Source organism: Arachis hypogaea, chromosome 14 (genome assembly GCF_003086295.3).
Source record: "Arachis hypogaea cultivar Tifrunner chromosome 14, arahy.Tifrunner.gnm2.J5K5, whole genome shotgun sequence".
Taxonomy (NCBI): Eukaryota; Viridiplantae; Streptophyta; class Magnoliopsida; order Fabales; family Fabaceae; genus Arachis; species Arachis hypogaea.
Genome location: NC_092049.1, coordinates 26,288,489 through 26,298,998, shown reverse-complemented (window position 1 = coordinate 26,298,998; position 10,510 = coordinate 26,288,489).

Here is a 10,510-nt window from a genome sequence, read left to right as displayed (position 1 = left end):
CTTTATTGCCGTATCTATGTTAGAAAAAGACAACTTTTTAATTTGGTCTTTTTGTTTGGGTGTGGAAAGAGACATAACGTCAAAATGTTAGTGTCTCTTGTTCTTTTCTTCATTTTTTGTTTCGGTCATGACTAGAGAAAAGGAAAAAGTGGCAGAGGTTAAAAGGAAAAATATTTATAATTGGGTGCATGTTGATGTGAAGCATCGCGCTTCTGCATATTGCAATACTGAGTCGCTGCATGAGCTTAAAGCTTTGAAGTTAGTTAAAGATGATTTTGCTATTGGTGTAGAAATACTTCCTTGTGGTAGTAAAGTGAGGGTTTGTGAGAAGAGGGGAGACTGGACATATTTCTACATATATACTCCATGTTTGACAGAGCTTCATTTGAAGTTTCCTTTTTCTGATTTCAAGTGTAAGGTTTTGATGCAGCTGAACTATGCTCTTTCGCAACTACACCCAAATTCTTGGGCTTTTTTGCGAGCATTTGAATCTTTAATGGCTTTTTTGGAGTTTCCCGCGTCTCTTAATGCTTTCTTTTCTTTGTTTCATTCCAAGGGATTGGGAAAAGGTCCGTGGATCAACTTTGGTAGCTTCCCGGGTCATTCTGTATTTTTGTTATATAAATCTTTTTTTCAAAAGTTTCAAGTCTAGGTTTGTAAATGTTTGGTCTTCAGAAACCAAATACCCTTTCTATTTGGATGGTGAGTTAATTGAAAAGTTCTCCCTATATTGGTGCCCGAAACCAATGCAAAATTTGGAGACTGTGAAAAGGAGTGAAGAAGAAAATCTATTCTTAGATTTTTTTGTGGAGTGTTTTGCGTCCGGGGAGCTTTTATCTATTTCCGAAGTGTTGAGGTTGAAAGAGGATGCAGAGAGGTTAAAGGCTTATATAGGTAAATGACTGTTTTTTGTTTACATTGATGGTTTGTTAATTGCTTAATGATTTCTTGTATTACTACAGGTGGAAGGGTTCCTAATTTAACCACTTCTCGGCTGCAGTCATTTTCGAAAAGAAAAATGAGAAGGATGGCAGCAGTTCTAGAATTGTGAAAGATACTGGTGGGGATGCCGCGCAATCCAGCGCCTGGCCTCTTCCTTCTCCAAAAAGGAAAAGACTTGAATAAGAAAGGCCACTGGATATCTTTTTCCAAGAGGAAAATGATGCTGGTGCTGGCAATAAGTCGGTTTTTGAGCGACAGAAAAGGCTCCATAGTTTTATCGAGGGGGTGAATCCCCAATCTCTTTGGAGCGAGCATTTTTCCATTAATGAGCTTGATAATAGGGTTTCTCAATATGCTGGAGATATGAGGTTGGATCGCCGAACTGGTACAGAGGGAATGGGAAAATTTATAAGGTTGGTTAGCTTTGGTGTTACCTACCTAGCTTGTGCTTTCTATATTGTATATGTGTTTCACTATTCTTTTGTTTATTTTGTAGATTGTTGCTTCATGGCTACTGTGCGTTTGGTCATGCTACAGAAATGTTAGGTGTAGAATAGGGTGGTGTTGTAGAAAAGTTGGTGACTTTGGAGCAGTCCGTCAAAGAAAAAGAAAACATGATCATAGATGTGACATCTAAGATGAAAGATAGGGAGGACGAGGTTACAAAGCTTCACGATCAAATTCGCGCTTTGCAGAATGAAATCAAAGAGAATGACAAGGTCAAGGGTCAAATGACTTCTCGAATTCATGAACTAGAGAACGAAGTTTTGGAGATGTTCACTGCTGGGTTTGACCGAGCTATGAGCCATGTAGCTACGTTTGCTCATGAGTTTGATATCGGAAAACTTGATGTGACGAAGATCGTAGTTAATGGTGAGCTTGTTGAGGATGAGGCAGGGGAAGTTCAAGATGAAAATGTTGCCCCCATAGATAAAGATTGTTAAGTTGTTGTAAGTGTTTTGTTTGAATGTTTGTATTTTGAAACTGTTTGGATTTGTGGCCGATTTGTTGTTAGTTTGTTGTTTGAACTGGTTCTGACTTATGATGTCGGTTTCATTTTGAAATGGTGACACTGTATCCAACTTTAATTTATGTTGGTTTGAATGGATGAATGATGTAGTAGATAGAAAGATGTAGTGGATAGAAAGAAAATAAGTTCATTTGTTACATGGAGAAGACCTTCCAATTTAGAAGGCGCGGGGTGGTCAGCCTAATTAAAACTTGTTCGAGTAAAACCCTCCTTAGGAAAAAAATCTCGTGATCAGGAAATAGAATACCTGTCCACCCCAACTTTTTACAATGAAAGTAAGCTATAATAGAACTTCAATGATGAAATGTTCCAAGTGCTGGGTATTGGCATTCCATCTAATGTTTCCAGACAGTAATCCCCTTTTTCCGATGACTTTGGAGACTCTAAAAGGTCCTTTTCATATTGTGGCTATCTTGGCATGTCCTGTAAGCTTCCGGACTTCTTCTATTCTTCGCAGCACTAGATCCCCTTGTTGTAGTACCCTTAGTTAGACTTTTTTGTTATACTTTCACTGCATAGCTAGTTGCATGGACTTCTGTCGAAGTTCGGCCACATTTCATTCATCACTTATCATGTCGAGCTCCGCTGATCTTGCATCTATGTTGGTATTTTCATAAAAAAACTCAGTCCGAATTGAACCATGGGCGATCTAAATTGGCATCATAGAATCTGTGCCGTATACTAATCGGAACGGAGTTTCATTGGTTGAGGACTGTAGTGTTGTATTGTAGCTCCATAGGATCTCTGGTATAAGCTCGGCCCAACGTCCCTTGACCTCTGTTAATTTTTTCTTTAAAGCCTGCAAAATGATTTTATTAGCTGCCTCTGCGAGCCCATTACTTTGTGGGTGCTCGACAGAGGAGAAATGATGCTTGATGCAAAGGTCGGTTAGAAATGATGCAATTTTTTTATCAGTGAACTGCCGACCATTATCAGAAATAATTTCTCTGAGTAAGCCATATCTACATATGAGTGATTTCTAGATAAAAGAGCATACCTTGTCGGAGGTTATCTTTGCAAGTGGTTGTGCTTCTATCCACTTTGTAAAATAATCAATTGCTTCTAATAGAAATTTTACCTGTCCTGCCGATATTGGGAACGGTCCTAGGATGTCCATCCCCCATTTATGAAAAGGCCAGCTAACATCAGAAGTATGCAATAGCTTGGCGATATTGTGAATGAATGACGCACATTTTTGGCACGCATCGCGCCTCTGCACTTTGTCCATACAATCCTTCTGCAGTGTCGGCCAGTAATATCTGGTTCGCAAGATTTTTGTAGCCAGACTCCGTCCTCCTGTGTGGTGACCACAGATGCCATTATGGACTTCGACTATGGCGGCTTCTGCTTCTAACGGTCCGAGGCACTTGAGCAATGGTCGAGAGAAGTCTCGTTTGTATAGGTCATTTTCCATGATAGTGTAATAGCTCTCTTTCTGTCTGAATGACTTCGGTTGTTTATTATGTGGCATTTTTCCTATTTTTAGATACCTTATATACGGGATTTACTAGTCCTCTTCCTGTGACACACTTAAAACGTGCTTGATATCTAAACTCGGTTCAGTTAGTGTGACACGTGACATAGTATCTGTAAAATTGGTTATTCTGGAAGTAGCTAATTTAGATAAAATGTCTGCCCTATAATTTTATACTTTGGGTATATGTGATATTTCAAATTTTTGAAAATGTTGTATCATATCTTTTTTCATATTTAAATATTTTTCTAAGAGAAGATCTCGTACCTGAAAATGACCAGTTACCTGCTGTACGATAAGTAGGGAATTGCAGTATACCTTTAGATTTTGAACGTCCACCTTGCTTGCCAATCGCAACCTGGCTAACAATGCTTCATATTCGGCCTGATTATTGCTTGTTTGAAATAGGAATATTATTAATTGTTCGGTGTGTACTCCAATGTTGTCTTTGAGTAGGATTCTAGCCCTAAACCTGTTTTCATTTGAGGCCCCGTCTACATATAGCTCCCACTCGGAAGATAGATTTTGTGAATTGGTAAATTCTTAAATAAAGTTGGCCAATGCTTGTGCTTTTGGCGACTCCCGTGATTGATAACAGATGTCAAATTCTGAAAGCTTTATTGACCACTTTATAAGCCGTCTTGCTAGATCCGGTCCTGCCAATATCTGGCTTAATGATTGGCTGGTCCAAACTATTATTTGGTGATTTTGGAAATAATGCCACAAATGCTGAATTGTAATTATCAAACCGAATGCAAGTTTTTCTATTGTTGGGTATCTCGTTTCTGCGTTCTGTAGGACTTTATTGACAAAATACATTGGGTGCTGTTCTTTACCTATTTCTGTCACAAGTACAGAACTGATCGCGTTAGCTGAAATTGAAAGGTACAAGTAGAAGGGCTTACCTTGTTAAGATTTCTGAAATATAGGTGATGAACTGAGAAGATTTTTGAATTTAGTGAAGGCTTTTTCGCATTCATCTGTCCAAAACAAACTTCTTGGCTTTCGTCAAGGTATTGAAAAAATGATATGATTTTGCAGCAGCTACAGGCAGGAAGCGTGACAGAGCCGTTAAGCGACCAGTGAGTTGTTGTACTTCTTTGATTGTCCGAGGTGACTGCATTTGTATCACAGTATGACATTTGTCAGGGTTTGCTTCTATTCCTCTATGTATTAGTAAGAATCCAAAGAATTTGCCCCCATGTACTCTAAATGCGCATTCCTTAGTTTATTGATTGTCGTACCACTGCACACCTCGAAGCTGCTTATAAGGAATTGAAGTATCTAAAGGGCTGTTCCGCGATTGGTATGTCCTTCCCAATCACATCAAATTTTAAAGTCACCGAAGTTTTTATTTTTACTTGGCAGCATGTGTAGATACTAGACGTTCAATTACAAGTTATTGCTTTTATTTAGGGACAACCTTGATCAGTTGGAAGAGCAAGAAGCAAACAACAGTCTCTCACTCGTCCTTTGAAGCAGAGTATTATGCTTTGGCTAATGCGACTTGTGAAGCTCAATGGTTATTTTTCATTTTTAAGGACATTGAAATGCCTTTGATTGAACCCATTTTCAATTTTTTGTGATAATTATGCCATTCATGTTGTTACGAACCCAATATTTCATGAGCGAACCAAGTATATAGAAGTTGATTGCCACATTACTAAAGAGAAACAACAACTTGAAGTAACACATTTGTTACCCATCTCCTCTTTTAATCAGTTTGCAGATTGTCTCACCAAGCTTTTTGGTCCTTTTGCAGCGAATTTGTACAAGCTAGGTCTTCTTGATCTTCACGACCCTAGTTAGCTTGCGAGAGGATGTAACTTGATATATTGCTAGTTAGTTAGTTAATTTGCTGAGTTAGTTAGAAGTTGCTTTGCTGAGTTAGTTTGTTTCTGGTAGTTTTGTTATATATATAAATTTAATTCAGAGAATTCATTATTCATCATTACACAGTTTCTACTTTCATACATCTTCTAATCTTCTCTGTTCTTTCTCTTTTCACCTTACTTTTTATTCATCATCTCGTCACTAAACTCTCTTGATTTCTTTTCTCTTCTCTCAATAGCTCACACTATAGAGATTGATGAGAGCTTGATCACCTTTTTGCACGTAATTTATAAAAATAAATCCTAAAACTATGTCACATATGGTGTTTAAAATATCTCTGAACAAACAAAAATCAATAATTTCGATTTTTGTATGCCCTAATGCAATAATGCGTCACATAGACAATACAAGGTCATCTAAATAGAACATGATATAAAATATTAATCATTGATGATTATAGTATAAAACTGTATATTTAATATTTATGAAAAATTAATTATATTATTATAAAGTATTTTTGTTATTTAATTATTTTAATAATTAATTATTTTTTTTAAAAAGATATATATATATATATATATATATATATATATATATATATATATATATATAACTCATTTTTAGGGCTAATTTTTTTATATAAAAAATATTAGTATTTTTGTTAGAAATGAGATTATTTAGTGTATTTACAGGTGAGTGAATTTTGTAGATGAGAAGTTAACACGTGGGAAGAGTATTACAACATATGGAAGGACGTGTTGAAATATGTGAGGGGCGTTTTAAGTAGCACGTGGTAATATCCTAGCGAACACGTAGGGACATATTGAAACACGTGAAAAACATGTTAAATATTTTCACAATATTATAATATACTTTAAATATTAATATTCAATTAAAATACTATCTCCACTTTCATATTAAAAATAATTTCTCCATTTTTAGTATTTATGAAATATTTTTAAAAAATAGCCTTTTCTCACATAGGGAATCTCACAGGTTGGATCATCACACGCACAAAAATAAATAAATAAATAACAAATAAAAGTTTGCATCCAATTCAGCTCCCACATTCAATGCATCAGATTCGGATTATGACTTCCCCACCAACAGGGATTAAAATAAGAACATAAAATTTGTATTTTTAAAAGGACAAAAGGAATCTCGCCATTTTTGGGGATGAAAGGCTTATCTTCTGTGCATCCAATACCCTCTCTTCATTTATAACAATATCCTCATTCCCACGTTATTTAAGTGTGCTTACATTCATATTATTCTTCTTTCCTCTTAATCTTTCTTCTTCATTTAATTTCCCCCTTAATTAATTAGGCCACTCTTCAATTATTGATGCCAAAACATTATTCTTATTTATTATACAATAACAAAATTATATATATCTTTCCTTTTCATTGTTCATTATTGTGCCATTAAATATCAAATCAGGTACAAAGTGGATGTATATAGATGTCACAATAGAGGGGCATGCTTTTCTTTAACAGACTGGCTCAAATCACATTTTTCTAATTCCTATAAGAAAATATTTATTTCATTTTTTATTAGCCCTTTTGATAATTTGATTTAGATTCTACTAGAAAGATCCATAGGAAAAAGCTGATGTTGCATGCCCTGAAGCTTCTCCTATTGTGATTTCTTAATAGTAGCCAATTGATGTGTAGAGGGGTGAAATTAATAATATTTATTGGTAGAAATTATTTTTAAATTTAAATAATTCTCTTATTGGACCTCTAAAGATCCACAAAAGTTGTTGTTGTTGTTTTAGCATCACATGGAGGGAGCATTGAGTTAGGATTGGATTGTGGATTTAGAAAATGAGGAAACAAGGGACAAGAATCTGAAAATTTGATTGCATTGTTCTTTTGTTCCTAGGAGGAATCTGTTATAGTTTCAGAGGTAAGAAAATAAAACTTTTCTCCAAAACAATCTATCTGTCCATGTGTTTGGTGAGTAGATCGATCTTGTAACATAAATAAGTTCATTATAAAACACTCGACTAGGCTACTCTTTGTGACAATAATAGAAGATTATTGAAGGTTTAAATTAGGTCAGCTAACTAACTTCTCGATCGAGTGATTAGTTCGTCGGCTTAAATAAGTAGTGTTAGGGTTTGAATTTCGTCTCGTGTATGTAGTAATTCATTGACCAACAACAAATCCTTAAATAAAATTTTAACAATGATTAACCTGTTGAGATAAAAAATACAATGAAAAATAAAAAAATTAGATCAACTAGTAAAGTCATTGTTTGTTAATTTGTTACTTTAAACATAATATTTTAATGCAGAAAAAAAAAAGAAAAAATATATGCACGTAGTCATGCAATGATCTATTTGAAAATTTGAAAAAATAAAATAAAATAAAAATGAATTGAAATCTCACCCAACCTCTTTTGGTGAAAAAGAAAAATGGCGAAAATTAGATAGCCAAACAAAAAAGCTTTGTATTGTTGTTAATAGTCAAACCTATCCCTTTCTATTCCACCATCATGCAATAGCCAAATATGTATCAAAATTATAAAAGAAAAAATACTTAAAAAGTTTTGATGCACTACATTATTGACTTACAAAAACTAAGATGAAAAGTGGGGATGGAGGGGACTTCTCTTTTGGTCGGATAGGATAACATTATATTGCTTTAGTTTGTCCTTAGTCAAAAAGAATAAGTGCCATAAGTCTTACTTCCATGACTAACATTATATCCTTGAAACTAATTAAGAGTAGTATAAGTGGGTATGGACCTCTTATTATTGTGCTTAAGAGTAACATTTATTGAGAAATTATTTTTAAATACATAATAAATGTTTATACTCTATGTGGATCTGATCTTCACTCTATTATATATTTTTTAATTTCAATATAATTTTTTTTGTTATTCATTTTATATTGGATGTTTGTAAAAAAATATTTATTTACAAAATGTGATTTTCATGACTGGGTGGTTATAATGGCAAACACAAAGTGGAACAGGGAAACGATGAAGAGTACTTATTGCTAAGTGCTCCACAATGCACAATCATAGGTATTCCACCCACACAACAAAGCATGCATTATATAATGACATTTTGAAACTCTATTACTAGTACAACTCTCTCTAACTAATTCATTTCCAATCTCTCTCCTCTTCAAAATTCAAAGAAGATATGAATTAATCATTGGACTATAACGACGTCATGTGTGTACAGTTATTATTATTAATAATAATATCTACAGTGTTCTTATCATTGACATTTGTTAATTAGTTAATACTGTATTTAAACATTAAATTACTTTTGTTATGTGCTGATAAAGTGTTCAACATAATAATGTTTTTTTTCCATATTATGTACACCCGGTGTGTGTTGACATTTGACACATCATTCATATTGTTAGGCTTTCCACAAATGATTTTACTAAGTGTCTGAAAATATAAAAAAGAATAATTTAGAAATAAAATAAATTCATATATATATATTTATTACTAATTTTAAAATATTTTTAATAAAAAATTTTATGTTTGTATTCTTAATAAATATTCTTAAAATATTGATAAACAAAATCTTAAAATTAATAATTTGTGGTAATATAATAATCTTAGCTTCCAATGGCATACTAGACAATTTTCTAATTTATTTTTTCACTTATAGTGACATGTTATAATTTTTTTAAAAATTTAAAATTATTTGATTCATGTAATGAGATATTAAAATAGGAAAATCTTTAAAATGAAATAATATAAGATTTTTTGAATAAATATATATTTATTCACCAATGATTTGCGAAGAAGCAATTCTTCCATAAGTTTAATTAATATACTAAGATTAATTTACATTATTTGTTACTTATAGTAAATATTTAAATGAATTTTTTTATTTGTCTATCATCTACTTATATAATAAGATTCATATTCTCAATCCGGATTTATGCAGTCACTCAAGTCGAGTTTTGAGATATTTTATCCGCAATTAGAATGTCATTTATTTTACTCTTTTTCTTCTTGTGATTTTCGTGCTAATTCTATTAGAACTGTTCTCCCGAGGGATTTATATTTTGTTTTGGTCAAACACACACACTCAGTCATTCACACACACTAATTTCACTACAGTCCAATTACTGTTGGGTATCGAACCCTGTGTGACACTTTTAAGAGGCAATTACAACCGTCACTCATACAAATGTCTTGTCCACGACTGGTTATTGTCAAAAACAATTTCTTAATCCGAGTCCGTAGTCACTTGCAAGAATGGCTTGCATCATGGCATTGTGTGGGCTTAGGCCCTGTCAATTCAATTGCACTTTTGGAAAGATGGGTTGTAATACTTTTGGGCATAAAACTTGGGTTTAGAATCATAGCCCATAAACGATCACTTGTGTGTTTGGGTTCTATCAACAGACTTGGCCACATTTTTATTTTGAATAAATGATCATTTGTATTCATAAAAGATGAAAATACTGACTCACATTAGATCGAAATTAAACTTGTACCCACGCAAGATACATTCTGTGTGACAAAAGTACCCTACGTGGCACTCCAACCTTTCAAAGACAGGGTACTTTTGTCACACGGAAGACATCTTGCGTGGGTACAAGTTTAGTTTCGATTTAGTGTGGTACATATATCAGCATTTTCATCTTTCATGGTATAAATGGTCATTTATTCTTTTTATTTTACTTTTCATTATCATCATCAGGAACATCAGCAGAAACAAAATCAACCTGAACCAATCAGTTGCTATATATCAGTATCAACCATCCAAAAGCCACTGCTGCTGCAAAAGAACTTAAACTAACTCCTGTCATTCCAATTCAAAACAAGAAGATGAGACCATTTTATGTTACCATAGTCTTATGATAGCTTTTACTGGTTGCGATGCTTTGTGCAACTCATCATACATTATTATTATTATCCTCTAATCATTGTTGTTTCCTTCTTCCGAGAAATTAAGAAATTACATTCATTGAATTATGCCATCTTTACAAATTCTTAGGTGGATTGTATTCCTATGTTTGTTAAGTTTATGTAACAAATAATTTTGCACCTATTTATATTTTCAGAATCGAATTTCAAATGGCAGAGGATTTACTTCAAATGAGAGTTGTTTTGTTAGAGGTCACCAAATGAACATCAAACAATATTTTGGACTTATATCATTCCGTTCTCCATGGAACAAAGCAGGTGCTACCGAAGAGGTGTTCAAATCCAAACTAATACAAATTAACTCATCCAATTCAAATTAAACCA